This window comes from Rhinopithecus roxellana, chromosome 3 (assembly GCF_007565055.1).
Source record: "Rhinopithecus roxellana isolate Shanxi Qingling chromosome 3, ASM756505v1, whole genome shotgun sequence".
NCBI classification, from domain to species: domain Eukaryota; kingdom Metazoa; phylum Chordata; class Mammalia; order Primates; family Cercopithecidae; genus Rhinopithecus; species Rhinopithecus roxellana.
In genome coordinates, this window is record NC_044551.1 from 140,749,651 (window position 1) to 140,768,512 (window position 18,862).

The window sequence follows — 18,862 nt, forward strand, 5'->3', positions numbered from 1 at the left end:
CACAAAAAACCCTCCAAAAAATCAATGAATCCAGGAGTTGGTTTTCTGAAAAGATCAACAAAATTGATAGACCACTAGGAAGACTAATAAAGAAGAAAAGAGAGAAGAATCAATAGACGCAATAAAAAATGATAAAGGGGATATCATCACTGACCACATGGAAATACAAACTACCATCAGAGAATACTTTAAACACCTCTACGCAAATCAACTAGAAAATCTAGAAGAAATGGATCATTTCCTGGACACTTACACTCTTCCAAGACTAAACCAGGAAGAAGCTGAATCCCTGAATAGACCAATAGCAGGCTCTGAAATTGAGGCAATAATTAATAGTCTACCAACCAAAACAAGTCCAGGACCAGATGGATTCACAGCTGAATTCTACCAGAGGTACAAGGAGGAGCTGGTACCATTCCTTCTGAAACTATTCCAATCAATAGAAAAAGAGCAAATCCTCCCTAACTCATTTTATGAGGCCAACATCATCCTGATACCAAAGCCTGGCGGAGACATTACAAAAAAAGAGAATTTTAGACCAATATCCCTGATGAACATTGATGCAAAATTCCTCAATAAAATACTGGCAAATCGGATCCAGCAGCACATCAAAAAGCTTATCCACCATGATCAAGTGGGCTTCATCCCTGGGATGCAAGGCTGGTTCAACATACGCAAATCAATAAACGTAATCCAGCATATAAACAGAACCAAGGTCAAGAACCACATGATTATCTCAATAGATGCAGAAAAGGCCTTTGACAAAATTCAACAGCCCTTCATGCTAAAAACTCTCAATAAATTCGGTATTGATGGAACGTATCTCAAAATAATAAGAGCTATTTATGACAAACCTACAGCCAATATCATACTGAATGGGCAAAAACTGGAAGCATTCCCTTTGAAAACTGGCACAAGACAGGGATGCCCTCTCTCACCACTCCTATTCAATATAGTGTTGGAAGTTCTGGCTAGGGCAATCAGGCAAGAGAAAGAAATCAAGGGTATTCAGTTAGGAACAGAAGAAGTCAAATTGTCCCTGTTTGCAGATGACATGATTGTATATTTAGAAAACCTCATCATCTCAGCCCCAAATCTCCTTAAGCTGATAAGGAACTTCAGCAAATTCTCAGGATACAAAATTAATGTGCAAAAATCACAAGCATTCTTATACACCAGTAACAGACAAACAGAGAGCCAAATCATGAATGAACTTCCATTCACAATTGCTTCAAAGAGAATCAAATACCTAGGAATCCAACTTACAAGGGATGTCAAGGACCTCTTCAAGGAGAACTACAAACCACTGCTCAGTGAAATAAAAGAGGACACAAACAAATGGAAGAACATACCATGCTCATGGATAGGAAGAATCAATATCTTGAAAATGGCCATACTGCCCAAGGTAATTTATAGATTCAATGCCATCCGCATCAAACTACCAATGAGTTTCTTCACAGAATTGGAAAAAACTGCTTTAAAGTTCATATGGAACCAAAAAAGAGCCCGCATTTCCAAAACAATCCTAAGTCAAAAGAACAAAGCTGGAGGCATCACAATACCTGACTTCAAACTATACTACAAGGCTACAGTAACCAAAACAGCATAGTACTGGTACCAAAACAGAGATATAGACCAATGGAAGAGAACAGAGTCCTCAGAAATAATACCACACATCTACAGCCATCTGATCTTTGATAAACATGAGAAAAACAAGAAATTGGGAAATGGTGCTGGGAAAATTGGCTAGCCATAAGTAGAAAGCTGAAACTGGATCCTTTCCTTACTCCTTATATAAAAATTAATTCAAGATGGATTAGAGACTTAAATATTAGACCTAATACCATAAAAACCCTAGAAGAAAACCTAGGGAATACCATTCAGGACATAGGCGTGGGCAAGCACTTCATGTCTAAAACACCAAAAGCAACGACAACAAAAGCCAAAATTGACAAATGGGATCTAATTAAACTAAAGAGCTTCTGCACAGCAAAAGAAACTACCAGCAGAGTGAACAGGCAATCTACAGAATGGGAGAAAATTTTTGCAATCTACTCATCTGACAAAGGGCTAATATCCAGAACCTACAAAGAACTCAAACAAATTTACAAGAAAAAAACAAACAACCCCATCAAAAAGTGGGCAAAGGATATGAACAGACATTTCTCAAAAGAAGACATTCATACAGCCAACAGACACATGAAAAAATGCTCGTCATCAGTGGCCATCAGAGAAATGCAAATCAAAACCACAATCAGATACCATCTCATACCAGTTAGAATAGCAATCATTAAAAAGTCAGGAAACAACAGGTGCTGGAGAGGCTGTGGAGAAACAGGAACACTTTTACACTCTTGGTGGGATTGTAAACTAGTTCAACCATTATGGAAAACAGTATGGCAATTCCTCAAGGATCTAGAACTAGAAGTACCATATGACCCAGCCATCCCACTACTGGGTATATACCCAAAGGATTATAAATCATGCTGCTATAAAGACGCATGCACACATATGTTTATTGCGGCACTATTCACAATAGGCAAAGACTTGGAATCAACCCAAATGTCCATCTGTGACAGACTGGATTAAGAAAATGTGGCACATATACACCATGAAATACTATGCAGCCATAAAAAAGGATGAGTTCGTGTCCTTTGTAGGGACATGGATGCAGCTGGAAACCATCATTCTCAGCAAACTATCGCAAGCACAGAAAACCAAACACCACATGTTCTCACTCATAGGTGGGAACTGAGCAATGAGATCACTTGGACTCAGGAAGGGGAACATGGCACACCAGGGCCTATCACGGGGAGCTGGTAAGGGGGAGGGATTGCATTGGGAGTTATACCTGATGTAAATGACGAGTTGATGGGTGCTGATGAGTTGATGGGTACAGCACACCAACATGGTACAAGTATACATATGTAACAAACCTGCACGTTATGCGCATGTACCCTAGAACTTAAAGTATAATAAATAAATAAATAAATAAATAAATAAATAAATAAATAAATAAACAAACAAAGGTTAAAAAGAAATAAATAATAAATATTTCCTTAGACAAACAAAAGATGAGGGAATTCATTAACACCAGACCTGTGTTACAACAAATGCTAATGGAAATTCTTTAGTCTGAAAGAAAAGACTGCTGGCAAGCAACAGGAAATCATCTCTAGGTATAAAACTTGCTGATTAAAGTAAGCACACAAAGAAATACAAAATAATCTGAGCCTGTGATTGTGGTGTATAAAATACTCAAATCTTCAGTATGAAAATGAAAGGCAAACCTACCAAAAATAAGAAGTACAACAATTTTCTAAGAGATAGATAGACAATATCAGAACAAATATCTGTTGATTATAAACAGAAATTGAGTTGAAATGACTATTAAATTTTTCTTATCGAAGTTTCAATTTCATCAACTGTATTTTGAAATCCTTTTCATAACAATAGTGTAATTTTTAAATGTGAGGAATTACTTCCAATGAAGTAGCAGTGTGTAGGTGTACTGGATTTCCATCAATTGCGGTTAAATAGTTTTTCACAATGTAGTTTTTTGTAATTACCTGATAACTAATTTTATTTCTATCACCTCATTCATATTTAATTAATATAGCTTCTGGAAGGAAAAATGGTAGCTTTGTAATGTAATGGATATGTTATTTAGCTTGAGTGTGGTAATCATTTCACAATCTATACAAGTATTAATCTGATTGTAGAGTTTGAATTTTTATTTGTCAGTTATACCTCAAAAAAAGCTAAAAAAAGAAGAAAACAAAAATATTTTAAAATTACATTCTGGTGGTTGAATAACACTGTATAGCTGTTAAAATACATTGAGTTGTATACTTTAAATTGGTGCACGTTCTGTGAATTATAGCTCAATAGAGGAAATAGTAGATGAGCAGTATATACTAGCCCTTGCAAACTGAAGGTGAGATGTGTTCAAATTGATTCAAATGCCACACTTGAAAAACTGAAATGCTATCATTTTATTTATTTTGGTAGGGACATTTACCTATCAAAAGAGGATAATGCTTTCTCTACAAACTTGTTTTAAAATTTGTTTCTTTTTTAATTATTGAAGAATGGATTAGAGAAAAGAATAATTAAAGCACCACGAGAAAATGGGTCTATTCCCAGCTCTAATCTTATAGATCTGAGTTATTTTAGGTGAGTTTCAACTGATTTCAAATATCTTCATCTATAAATTAGGGTTGAAGTAGATAATTTTTAGTTGGAATGGATAAATTTTAATTTTTCACTCATTGAAAACACACTTTCATTTTTTAATTCTGTGAGAAGATTATGGAAATTCAGCTACATGTACTTGTAAAGTAATGAAAAGACTTTGTTGTAAAAGCACATAACTCATCAAGAGGAAATGAAAATTACATAGAGTAGGAGACCATCTCTACTGATAGCATATGATTATTGGTATGTTAAAGACCGTTAAAGTGCTTATATATGTACAGTTTTATCATAAAAATCTGAACATTTAGGCTAAATCACTCTTCTGACAGCTGAACACAAGATGTCAAAACTTCATTCCATGGGATTAGTACTCTGAGCTAAAATACAATTTTGAAGCTCATGAGTATTGTACACCCAGGCATGTAAAACTTGGCAATTGAACATGCTCTATAACAGTCACATTAAACATACAACGGTATTCTAGAAATGTAACATTGTTATCCATATCGTGCAGGTGCCCAAATTGTACAATCTCAAAAAATATTGGTTCACCATATATAAACACTGTTTTATCACAGACAATTTCACGTTGCCAACACATTTTCCCTCTTGATCCAATGTATGTTTCTATAAATATAATAGTCCTAAAAGTATATTATCTCTAACACATTTCAGCATAATATTAAGAAAGAAATAGAAGTTTTATAACCAAGAACATGAAGATTTTAAAATGGCTAATTTATTCTGCAAATTAATGGAAATTATTAAACACATATTTATCGTACATATGTTTAATATGAATAAAATCCCAAATTGCTAGGTTCTGCTTTGCATAAACACCAAAAGTACTAAAAATTTTGATCGATGTTGACGATACTATGAACAGATTCTGTTTCTACTGAATGTGAAAACTCATTTCCTACTTTTTGTTTTCACTCTTCAAATTTAGGTTAAAACAAGTAAAATCAAAATTCAGTTTTATTGGAATGTTGAATTTTAGTAAGTGCTGTATACAATAATTGCCCAAGATGCCATGAGCAACATCATAATGCTAGGAGTTTCTCAAATAGTGTCACATAAAGGCATTAGAAGTCAGGTGTGCAGAATTCAGTGGTACAGAACACATGTATGTGAGAACTGCAATTCCAGAGAACTGCAATACCTGAACAAGGTCTGCTTTAATTATTACTTTCTCCTTAATGGTAAGTGTACACAACATTTTTGAGCATCTCTTTTTAGGTTGTAATATTTAAATTGTTTGAGAATATATCAATTCCTTAGTTATTTGTTCTTATAAGAAATGCATTCAAATTTAAGCTGCTATTTCACTTTAAAGTCTTGATAAATACAATTAATAACTTCTGGATGAATTACACCTATGATCTATTGAAAGTATGATGCATAGATTATTGGAAACAGACATGTATATCATGACAGAAGATACCTATGAATCTGGGTTCTGTCTGTACCACTTACTTGTTATAGCAACACTGAATAAAACACATCACTTATTCGCTTCAATTATTTTTGCTATATACAAAAATATCAATAACTGTATCAATTATTTTTAAACATTAACTCTGATAATACAAGGTGAAAATGATTCACTATAGCTTTTAAATGCTATATTAGCATTTTTACATATAAGTACATATGTACTAACTTCAATCTTTAACATCCCATCATATTTCTATATCCTGGATTTCAAAATCCCCAAATTATCCTTGTTTTCAGTATTTAGAGTGATTCAGGAACAATATGATGAATTCACCCTTGGAATAGAAAGAAAATGGATAGTGGAGTCAGGGACAAATAAATACTAAAATTTAATAATGATACACTCTCTTCTCATTATTCATGAATTCGAAATTTGTGGATTCGCATACTTACTAAAATGTATTTGTTATCTCTAAATCAATACTCGTAATACTTGAAAGTTGATTTACATATCAGAAAGTTTAGGCAGTATAAAAGATGAACTCGGGTGGGGGAATACTGGAGAAATTTAAACTAAGATAGAAAACCGGCTCATACCTGTAATCCCAGCATTTTGGGAGGCCAACGTGGGCGGATCACCTGAGGTCAGGAGTTCGAGATCAGCCTGGCCAACATGGTGAAACCCCAGGTCTACTAAAACATGCAACAAAAAATTAGCTGGGGGTGGTGGTATGCACCTATAATCCCAGCTACTCAGGAGGCTGAGGTAGGAGAATCACTTGGACCCTGGAGGCAGAGGTTGCAGCGAGCCAGGTGGGGGCCACTGCACTCCAGCCTGGGCGACAAGAGCAGAACTCGGTCTCAAAACACAAATAAATAAAAATAAATAAATAAATTAAACTGTTAAAGTAGTCTATGTCAAAATAAAACAAATGCAGATGGTATGTCACTAGATATTTTTTTTTCTTTTTTTTTTTTTTTTTTTTTTTTTGAGACGGAGTCTTACTCTGTCGGCGGGGCTGGAGTGCAGTGGCCGGATCTCAGCTCACTGCAAGTTCCGCCTCCCGGGTTTACGCCATTCTCCTGCCTCAGCCTCCCGAGTAGCTGGGACTACAGGCGCCCGCCACCTCCCCCAGCTAGGTTTTTGTATTTTTTAGTAGAGACGGGGTTTCACAGTGTTAGCCAGGATGGTCTCGATCTCCTGACCTCGTGATCCGCCCGTCTCGGCCTCCCAAAGTGCTGGGATTACAGGCTTGAGCCACCGCGCCCGGCCTGTCACTAGATATTTAGAAGGCAGTATTAAAAACAGAAACAACAAATTTGGAGATTTGGAAAGTGAGCAGTAAGAATGGCAAAGGAGAAGTTCAAAGCATATGTGGTCATTTCCAATCTTATAGCTAGGAAATGTGAAGGGATGATATTGATAATGTGCTTGGATAATAATGGCTATGAAACAGAGACTCAACACTGGATTGTGTGATAAAGAAAAAAAGTTGGCATTTAAAATTGTTTCCATAGTCTAATTATACTTCATATTAAAGTTAAATATGTCTTTGTTACCTCAAATCTAAGTGAAGTTGATCAAATAAAAATAATAACTGTAAACTGGCTTTCCAATTTTAAGAAACATGCTGAATTCAGAAACATTTTTATTTATTAGCACTTTTATTAAATAGTACTGAACCAAGGTGTAATGTATGTGTGTATTCCTATTTTCATGAGAACGTCAAAACATTTTTAAATAGTTCTGTATAATGTGGTTTGCATGCACTGGTATAGCCACAAAGGTGACAGGGACATAATATATATACACATATATATATGTGTATATATATATAAATAAATTGTTTGTGCCTTCAAATAATTTAAAGCTTATAAAATCTCCCTTTTTCATTTTTTCTTCTATCAGAAACCAGTTCAAAAGTGGTAGAGCAAGATGTTTGTCACCTGTACAGGCAGATTTCTTATAAGGTTTTTATAGATCACCTTATTACTCTTCTTATCTTAAAATTTTGAGGAATTTTTCTGAAAACTTTCTTCAAACAATATTATTTTTCAAAGTTTAACATTTTAGTTCAATTAAAATTTTAGCAAAAATAATAAAAGAACAATGAAATGGTTATTTCTAATTCCATACAGATAATGACTTGTGAAAACCTGTTATCTTTTCTAAAGTTTGAATATTGGATAGCATTCAACCAAAGCAACCAATAATGTTTATCAGCACCATTTGACAGAAAATAGATAAAACCTTATCAACATATCATTAATAATTTTAAATAAATCTTTACAATGAAATTATACCTGTAGATTATTTATTTGAAATATAAAATATGATAATTTCACAAAGTTACTAATGGTTGTATGTTGTTCAGGAGAGTTGTCACTATTCATGCCTGAATTCTAACTTTTAAATGGTACCAACTTAGGGAAAAAATAACTAGATAACAGTTTTGCTTTGAATTTATTATATTCATGCTACCATATTCCCAGGTACTAGAGTAATCATATAAAATGTTATGTCCCATTTGTGAAACACTTGGGAGAGAAAAGGTTAGGAGAAATGCTAAGACAGATAGGACATTGGAAATACTGACATAAACCATGCCTGTTCCAAATACACCAAAATATATGGTTACCATATGTACTATTTCTGTAAATTTCCATATTTCTAGTTCTTTCTCCCAGTCCCTTAGGGCCTTCATTTGTTTTTATTTATATCAGCTAATCTGATGAGGTGAAATAAAGTAATTATGAGAAAATATAAATTTTAGAATAAAAACATGTATTTTGTGCTCTCATACGGATACCACGGAATAAACTTTTTCCCAAACAATCCCTAGATAATTTGAAATTATTGTAAGGTATATTTAAAATTAAATTTTATAGGATTTTTAATTACCTTGAATTTTTTCAATGCATTGGTATTCAGTTAGCTTTACTATGCAATAAGGTATCCTAAATCCAGTGGATTAAAATACGAACACTTTATTTAGCTTACATTCTATGGGTTGGCAATTTGGGCTGCTCTAAGATAATTGGTTTTGCTGGGCTGGACCAGGCTTATCTGGTGGCAGGGCTCACCCAGTGCTTCTGTAGTGACCTGCCAATCTTGCCAAGTGCTGACTGGACTAAATTTTCTCATCTGGCATGGGTGTCCAGGCTCCAAGTGTTCTTTTATTCTTCAGCAAGCCAGTCTGGATTTGTCCACATAGCATGCAGCAAAGTAAAATGTGTGAAAGGGCATGAAAATGGAGACAAGATTTTATATATCTCTGTGTATACACACACGCACACACACACATACACTTTTCTATAATAGATTTCAGAGTTCATTAGTTTGATTTCACATGTAAATATAACATTTTCTCTTTTTTAATTTGGAAAACTGGACAGGTGGACAGTATATATTTTAATTTTGAATTTTGATTTTAAATATGTCTAACATACAGAGGATGAGAACACATACATTTGTATTTATTTTCTTTTATTAGAGAAACTGTCCCTTGAGTTTGTGGTTAGGATGAAAATGAAGCAAACAACAAAATCCAAATTCTACAGAAGAGTGAAATGTTGACTGAAAATTATCCATACCTTACGTCAGAATAGAAAATTATTAGCATGGCAAATTGCAAGTCTTACTAAGGCAACATCAATAAATTGTGAGTGTAGTTTTCTTTGTTGTTAAAAATACTAATTTTTCAGGTATCTTAATTTGATAATTGCATTATGAACTAAACAAAAATATCTCCGTTTATTTCCAGCTATATCAGCCCTTAAGGTTACATCTGTCTCTATTTGAGTAAATTGTTTAATGCAGTTTGAACCAACAATTGTAGCTTCAAATTCCCACACTTGAAGCTATTCGTAGGGGTCCAGGATGCCAGAGATGATATATTCAGCAGGATCATTATTACTATTGTTGCTATTATTTATTATTTTTATAGCTTTTTCAGAAGTTTGTCATTTCAAGGCAAACATTTCACAATGTTGAATATTTTTCAAATTATCTCAGGTGGAATGTACTACAATATTATTGACCTCTGCTCCTGTCAATATCAAACCTCCTGCTTTTCCCAGAGTTTCTGTAAAAAACACAAATTGAAAAAAAAAAAAAAAAACTGTACAGCAAAGTAGTTATTTCCACTGGGTTGTACATGAGTTAGTTGTAGACATGCATGAACATCTGCACCATTACTGTTACCTCCTAATTCCAGAATTTTTTCTAACCGTCCCTCAGTGATTCTAGCATCCGTGATGAGCAATTTTCTACAAACATTATTCCTGTTGCCACTTTGAAAGATTTTAACATGTTTAGAGTTGATTGGTAAAAGGTTGCTAGCCTCACATTTTTACATCCTTCCAAATTCTAGTGCTTAATGTCTTTCCTGTCTATGGATATAAACATAATTAAATTTTCTCATTACTAAGAATTCTACAAATGAAAGGATTTCAATTCTGAAAATCGGCTGCCTTGCCTTATGTTCTTTCCTATTTCCTTTAATACATTTAAGTCATTGAAATCTTGTACATCTCATATTTTACTTGTTTTCATAGTCCAGATACTATCATTTGCATTCTTTTCCTTTGTGAGTGGATTCCATTGATTGGGCAAGTAATGATTTCCCATGTCAATACTTCTCATCTGAATATTTTAGTTTTACTTTCCTAGTTTATTGTTTATCTTAGTTTCTTTACATACATCTCACTGGTTTTGTACTGTTATATAAGGATAATCAAAACAAATATTGAATCCTGTTTTTTTTTGTTTGTTTGTTTGCAGTCCACATCTCTGTATATTTTGATATGGTTGCCAGACTTAGCAAGAATTTCTCTGCTTCTTTGGTTTCCATGACATCATTTTTTCCTAGGTATAATTCAATATCTTGTAATTCTTCCTTCTAATTTCTTTCTTACCTCTTTCTCTTTCTTATGTCATGCCTCAAATCTATTCTTTAGCCTCTTTTCTTGTTTTCTTTTAGGCTTCCTTCTATATAAATTATATCCAATTCACATAAATTGGTTAACTCCTCTGTCAAATGTTTCCATGTATAGTTACTTAACATTGGAATTTATGAAACTTTGCCAATTCCAACAGACTCTTTGACAACTTTGCACTGATATATCACAGAAAACAGTTTTAAATCATAGGTCACAGGTTAAAAGCCCTTTAATATAGGTGTAGGTAAGTTTTCCTATTTTACTTCCTATATGCTTATGCTACTCTATAAAAAGTTTTCATATATATATATATTTCTTAGTTTTTACTGGTACACTTTGGCTCTTTTCCCTCAAAATAGAGGAACATGTCCAAATTCTACACCCTTTTCTAGGCCAAATGCACAATCACCTACACAACTCCACTAATGTTTTAATATCAAAGAAATCTCTCCCATTTGAATTAATTTTACTCTGTACATCCCTTGCCACAGGTTATTCAATAATAATAATAATAGACAAAAATGTTTGTTATAAACAACTATTATTTTATAAACATGTATTCTAATATTTTTATATTCTGTCTATAGTATCCCACATTGGTTTCATTATATAGTTGCAATTTTAAGCACTTTTGAGCACAAATAAGTTAGTGGAATAGCAAGAGAGCACTGTCTTTGCTTATGCCAGATGAACGTCAGATAAACAGGAGGGGCAGCAGATTCTCTGTTTGTTAAATAATCGTAGACATACCTTCCAAGTCCTAATTTTTCATTACCTCTACACATGGCCCAGAAAAGTAACTGAACTCATTTAACAAAGTTGTTATAGTAATCATTATATAAGCAAAAATGAAGAAAGAGAAGATTATTTCTTAAAATCCAAATTTCTTGTTACCAAAAAAGTGTGCTCCTACCTACAGACATTATTTTACATGTAAACAGTTGTGTAGATATAAAAATATCATTTTATATAATTAAGCATGCATCTGCATTTTATCCTTGTTTACTTCTCTCAAGCTCTGGAGACTGGCAAAGAAATTGTGTTTGCCTAGCAGTATCATGGTGTCCTACATGAGAATAATTAACTTGAATATACAGACTCAGGAAAAAGAAGTCCATTTGTTTTTCTTATTTAGAAGCATATTCTGACTACTGTTTCAAGCTATAAGAGGAGGGTCTTTTTGCCTCAGAATACTCAATAACCCCCAGTTTGTTATTTTTGTTTTCACAAGACAATTTTTTGCTTAAACAAGTTCTCAAGTGAATCTTAATAACATCTCTCATGGTTTGGGTAGCACAACCTACATTATTTATTTAGTGACAGGATGTATACATGAAGATCTTTGTGGCCTAAAACCTTCGAGCAGACCTTGTTGTGAAGAGGTTTAGAAAACTGGATATTTTTTGAATAGAATACTCATAGTAATAGCATTAAGTGGCTCACTGATCATGGAGTGTTCATTTGAGTCAAGCAAATTACTTCTTAATCTTTAAAGTTACAATTGAAGTGGAAAATATCACTATCCATGTACATATAAGTGACAATTATGTAATACGGTTGATGTAAGTAATGCGATTAGACATGAACAATGATTGCTAAATCAGAGTAGCCAAGATATGTAACTCTCCTCTGTCCTCCTCCTGACAATTCCTTTAGCCATACTTCTACCAAAAAGGTTAATTAATTGCCCTTTACTGTAATCATACTGATTAATACCGAGAATTATCAAGCTGCATGATAACTTTCTGAAATCCTTCAAAATTTAACTCAGTAATAAGAAACATAGATCTTGGCAACTTTTATAACAATTTATTTTCAGATATCAAAGACAAAATGTTTCAAAATGCACGTTAAAATCTCTCACTTTTAAAAAGCATTTAGAATTTTCCATTTTGACATATCAGCTGAAAGTGCACAAAATGCCTAGCAATGTTTTACATTAGGAAGCCATTTTATTGAGTTAAAATGAAAGGAAATGAATTTTACAGACTTACTTTCAAATATTCTTCTATATGGCACACCCTTTTGTGAAAGAGTTCTAGTTACATGAAATATGATGAAAACAAACAGTTTAATTTGTATTTTATTCCTTTAGACTTTGTGATATATATAGCACTTATTTTGTAATACATTATACCATAGGCTGGTATAATCATATTGTATATATTTACCTATATTTATATAAATATTATATAACATATAAATAATATATGTTATATATAATATATTAGATAGATTTACAAATTTTGTACTATATATACTTATGTATCTATATATTTATATTTTATATGTAAATAAGTTTATATTTACATATATAATATCTATTATACATATATATTACATACATAATATATAAGTATATATTTACACATAATATATTATATATAAATATATATTTATAAACAGAACCAATAGAATATGAGTATATACTATTGAATATGAATATATGTGTACATTGTTTTACATACATAATTATTTTCATCTAAAGAAGACATTTCTCTAGGTTTTAAAATTTGTGTTATATATTGGTATATTTCTACCATCCAGTGTCTACCACAAAGGTAAGGACACAATGAAGTGTTTAGTATATATCTTAATAAATGTTTTGCTGAAATACTGTATTTAATTGTGGAAAATATATTTGGAAACATTTCTATCACATTCAAACTTGAGGAACCATGTAGAATGACTGTAAAGTAACAAATTTGACATTAAAAATGAGCTAATAATAGTATCAGAAAACTCTATATTCTTCAGTAGTCATGATATGTAGTAACCACTTTCATTTTAGCAAAATAAAAACAAAGAAACCCAAGTATTACTTCTGTAATATAGTCTCAAAATCTACAGCTTGTATGAAAACTAAATCTTGTTCAGCACTCATAGTTAAGATCCTGATGCATTTTTCCTGGAGGAGACATTCTACAGGAAACTTTGTTGCTGGCAAAGCTTATACTATCTGGAACTAAGTAAACAGTTCATAAACTGTCTACTAGAAGTCAGCAGTAAAAAATCAATCTCTGAAACATCCACTAGACTGGAAAAAAAAAAAAAAAAAAAAAAAAAAAACTTCCTGAGATACCAAATAATTTATTCAAAGCTTACACCCAACTCATGTGTCAAGCAGAAATTTGTTTGAAATTCCCAGTTTAGAGAGTATATGATCTCTTACTAGAGCTAGTAAGAATCATTTCAGCAATATTTAAACTGGGGGATAATGTTGTGGTCTACAGCTGTGAAGCCAGTTAAAAACAAGACAATCAAAGTTAACTTTACTCTTAACAGTGATCTTGCAACTGTCTCCTCTGAAATCTTGAACTTCGTCCAACTTAGTCCAACTCTTTCTCATTTTAATGACCCTAACTATTGCTATTCAATAGAAAATAATGAAAAACAGCAAAACCCAAGAACTGTTTAAGTCTGTATGTTTATAAGTAAAATAAAAAAAATAAAGCCAAGTAATGTTATTATGCCTCTTTTCATAGCTGTATATGTAAATTATATATGCATCCTATTAATGTTTCTGAACTATTTTGAGTAAAAACAGATTATGCCTGGGGATATTCACACTTCCCCATACACACTTGTCCTTTGAAATTAGATATATTCACATTGGCTTAGCTTTTTTTTAAATGTTTATTTTCTTAGTTAAATAATGAACCCACATTCTGGTGGTAGATATGACACAACTGAGTTAGTAAATATAGAAGCAACAACAGTCTAGGTCATTATTATTAAAAGTTCTTTATCAGTTGACTTTTTGGTATGTTTTATAATATTAATATATGGGGTCATAGCAAACCTATAGCATTTTTTCATTTTACATATTTTATTGTTGCACAATAAGCAAATAGTAGTTGCTAAAGTGTATGTGTTCAGCTCAATAATAGTTCACAAAGTGAACATACTTATGTAATCAGCACCTATGTCAAAGCAAGTTGAATATATACCAGTCATCCTGTAGCTGTTACACTACATGACAAGGGTAATCGCTATTCTGACTTCTAGGAATATATATACATATATACACACATATATATGTGGAATATATATATATGTGGGATATATATGTGTGTGTGTATGTGTGTGTGTGTATATATATATATATATATATATATATATATTCCAGCCATTTTTAAAACAGTATACAAATAAATTATGCAGAATGAACAATTTTGTGTTTTTGGCTTCTTTGGTTTAATATTAGGTGTGGAAGATTCACTCATGTTTTTGAATATGGTTTTGGTTCAATCATTCTTTTTGCTATACATGTGTTAATAGTAGTACATTGAATGAATATACCACAATTTATTTATCCATAATTCTGTTCATACGTATTTAAGATTTTACTGTACCAAGGCTTGTAAGAATAAAAAGCTGCTATAAACATTATTTTACTTGTCCATTAGTGAATACATATAGAAATTTATTTTGCGCATATTACTAGAACTATCTATATGTCTATAAGAAATATGGGATATGTTTATCGGGGGTTAATAGATGTCAAATAGTTTGCTAAAGTGTTAAGTTTAGGAGATCTGTTTTACTTCATCTTCTCACTAAAACTTGAAATTATCTGGGTTTTTTTTTCTATTTTTGTTTCACTCATAAAGCTCTTTGATCTATTGTATAGCTTTGGGACATTGAGTTGCTTTTCTCAGATAACATCAAGCATGTTTTAAATTTATTTATTGTCTATTTAGTTAGCTTACTTTTAGAGTAACTGTCTATACCTGTGTTTATTTTTCTTTTGGTTGTCTAATTTTTTTGATTCTTAATTTTTTTAATCTTCTGAGTATAACATTATTGATTTTTTTGTGTCCTGTGTAATAAATATTTGCTTACACCAATATCATAAGATGTTTTTCTGTTTTTTTTTTTTTTTTTCCTAAATACTCACTTGTTTAACCTTTCAGATTTAGGACTGTAATATGTAAGGGAAATTTTTTGTCTATGTTGTCAATAATATATTAAAAATCATTTTCCTATATTTGTATCCAATCAACATAGAACCATTTATTTTAATAAAACATTTTAACACCCTAGTATAGTGCTTTAAGCTTAAGTCAGATCAATGTATATGAGTGACTCCACTGCTGGACTCCTCCACCCCTTCTTCTTCTTCTTTTTTTTATTTCCTTGGTCAGTTTGTCTATTTTTGATAGAAAAAAACAAACAAATAAAACTCATACACACACGCATACATACATACATACATACATAAAGGTTGAAAGTGAAAGAAAAGAAAAAAATTATCATGCAAACACCAACAAAAAGATAACTGGTATAGCTGAATTATTATAAGACTATCTATATACTTTTAATAACAAGCTTTTTGAAAAATAAAAGGGATGTTTAATAATAAGAAAAGGTTCAGTCCAAAAGAAAAAAGTTGTAATGCTAATTATGTGTATATCAAAAAACATAATTCTAAAACACATTTTACATAATTCTAAAACACATTTTACAAAAAATTATACAGAATTAAAAAGGGAAGTGTATAAATCCACGGTCATAGTAGAAGACTTTAATACAGATCTTTGTATTAGAGCAAGTACTTACAAAACAAAAGAAAGATAACAGCTAAAAAATCCATTTAGCCAACTTGACCTACTGATATGTAGAACAATGGAAAAAATAATGGCTGGGGATTTATTCCTTTCAAGTGCACGAGGAAATGTCACAAAAACAACAGTATTAGTCAGAGTTCTCTAGAGGGACAGCGCTAATAGGATATATAGAGGGGAGTTTATTAAGGTGTATTGACTCACATGATCACAAGGTGAGGTCCCACAATAGACCATCTGCAAGCTGAGGAGCAAGGAAGCCAGTCCTAGTCCCAAAGCTGAAGAATGTAGGGTCTGAAGTTCAAGGGCAGGAAGCATCCAGCATGGGAGAAAGATGTAGGCCCGAAGACTAAACCAGTCTAGTCTTTCCATGTTATTCTGTCTGCTTTTATTCTGACTGTGATGGCAGCTGATTAGACTGTGCCCACCCAGACTGAGGGTGGATCTGCCTTTCCCAGTCAATTGACACAAATGTTAATCTCCTTTGGCAACACCGTCACAGACACACCCAGGAACAATACTTTGTATCCTTCAATCCAATCAAGTTGACACTCAATATTAACCATCACAATAAACATAAGCTAATTCATCTAGAGAGCCTCATCACATTTCAAAGGATGGAAATCATTCTTAAAAAAAATTTAAGGCTGGGTGCAGTGGTTCTTGCCTGTAATCCCAGCAATTTGAGAGGCTGAGTTGGTTGGATCACCTGAGGTCAGGAATTCGAGACCAGCGTGGCCAACATGGTGAAACCCCATGTCTACTAAAACTACAAACATTAGCTGAGCATGACACATGCGCCTGTGGTCCCAGCTACTCGAGAGGCTGAGGCAGGAGAATCACTTGAACCTGGGAGATGGAGGTTGCAGTGAGCCGAGATCGTGCCACTGCACTCCAACCTGGGTGACAGAGGAAGACTCTGTTTCAAAGAAAAAAAAATTATAATACATTAACATTACGCTAAACATAAGAAGTAAGTACGTAAGTTTAAAGAAAACAAAATAACAGCTTGTATATGAGGCAATGCACTTCTAAAGGATTAACAAAAACAATTAGGAAATATATTTACATGCATAATTATTGAAGATATGGCACAAGAAATCATGGGAGATGAATATTGATTTGAGAGAGATGTATTGTTTGTTTTGTTTTTTTAAAAGTAACTCATTTAAATTGTTAAATTTCAAGGATAGAGAAATAAACTTTCAGGCATTAGGCAAGCAAAGCAAATCATCCCTTAGGGTAAAAATAAAAATAATCAAGCTGGTGTTTGTTCTTTTAATGCTAAGAAGTGATGCCAGAACACAATGAAAAATTCGAATTCCAGTGTCTGGTCATGGACTCCTTAAAGCAAAATGATCATATCTGTCAGCATACTTACATTATGTGTAGCATTATAGAACAAATGTAGAAATAGTAACAACACTAATATGCCTACCATTTGAAGAAGCAGTGTAGAGTAGGGATCGAACTACATAAGGTGTTCAGGTGTGTCAGAGGTTGGCCAGGTGGCCTAAGTCTCCTTTGGACCTCATGCCAGAAAGCTGGTCCCGATTGTGAATGTTATTGATCAAAACAGAACTTTGGCTGATGGACATTGCACTAGGGTAAGGAGAGAGGCCGCTCCTTTCAAATGCATGTGGCTCACTGACTTCATCCCCAAGTTCCTACACAGCACCCTCCAGAAATGTGTCCGAGAAGCCTGGCAGAAGGCCAATGTCAGTACAAAATGGACAGCCACAAGGTGGAACAAAAGGATTGAAGCCATAGAAAGGAAAGCCAACATGACAGATTTTGATAATTTTAAAGTTATGAATGCAAAGAAAATGAGGAGCAGAATAATCAAGAATGAAATTAAGAAGCTTCAAGAGGCAGCTGTCATGAAAAATTCTCCCGAAAAAACACCTGCTGCTAAAGGTGCTGCTGCAGCTTCTGCAGCTGCTATTAAAGTTCCAGCAAAAAAACATGACCACTGTAGGAAAGAAGGCTCCAGCCTAGAAGGCTCCTTCCCAGGAAGCCACAGGCCAGAAGGCAGTGCCTCTTCCAAAAGCTCAGAAGGGTCAGAAAACTCCAGTTCCGAGAGCACCTGCTCCAAAGTCATTTGACAATATTGCATAAGAGGCTGTTATGAAAGTAAATAAAGGTTCTTTTTGACATGTTCAAGACTTTTTTTTTTTAAATCTAATTTGTCCGGGAAAGCCACCACATAGATTTTCATAGTCTTGTATTAATTTAACTATTCTGTTCCCCCCTTGATCCACTGCTATTTGTATGTTTTGATAAGCTTGTGCATAACTCTGTAACACAGAAAACAGCTGATGGCTAGCTAGATCCTCAGACCAGACATTTTCAATAAAATGAAAATAGTAATACATAAGTATCATGTCCTGAGGAGACATTAGCTCAATCTCTCAATACATTTGATTACAAATTTCAATATAAGAAAATAATAATTATTTTAACAAAATCTGTACAGAATTATCTTGGTCATGACTGTTCAGCCAAGGATATTTCTTTTCTTCTAGTGCAGGGAGTACATCTCTCACATGGGAAGTTTTATCTCCTCTTTCCAGTATGAAAAGAGATTAGAATGACATTTTTACCTTTGCTGCTTTGGAAGCACCTTTAGCTCAAAATAATTCTTATACCCACAAGGCATAGTTGGGGGTACATATTCTGCCATCCATCAATATCTGTCATTTTATCATTTGTTTCCCAGT

At 33.1% G+C, this 18,862-nt stretch overlaps 1 pseudogene; it reads left to right on the forward strand.

Annotated features, from left to right (window-relative positions):
• LOC104663597 overlaps window positions 1-18,260 on the forward strand; it is an 87,470-nt pseudogene extending 69,210 nt beyond the window's left edge.
• Window positions 18,261-18,862: the final 602 nt, after the last annotated feature.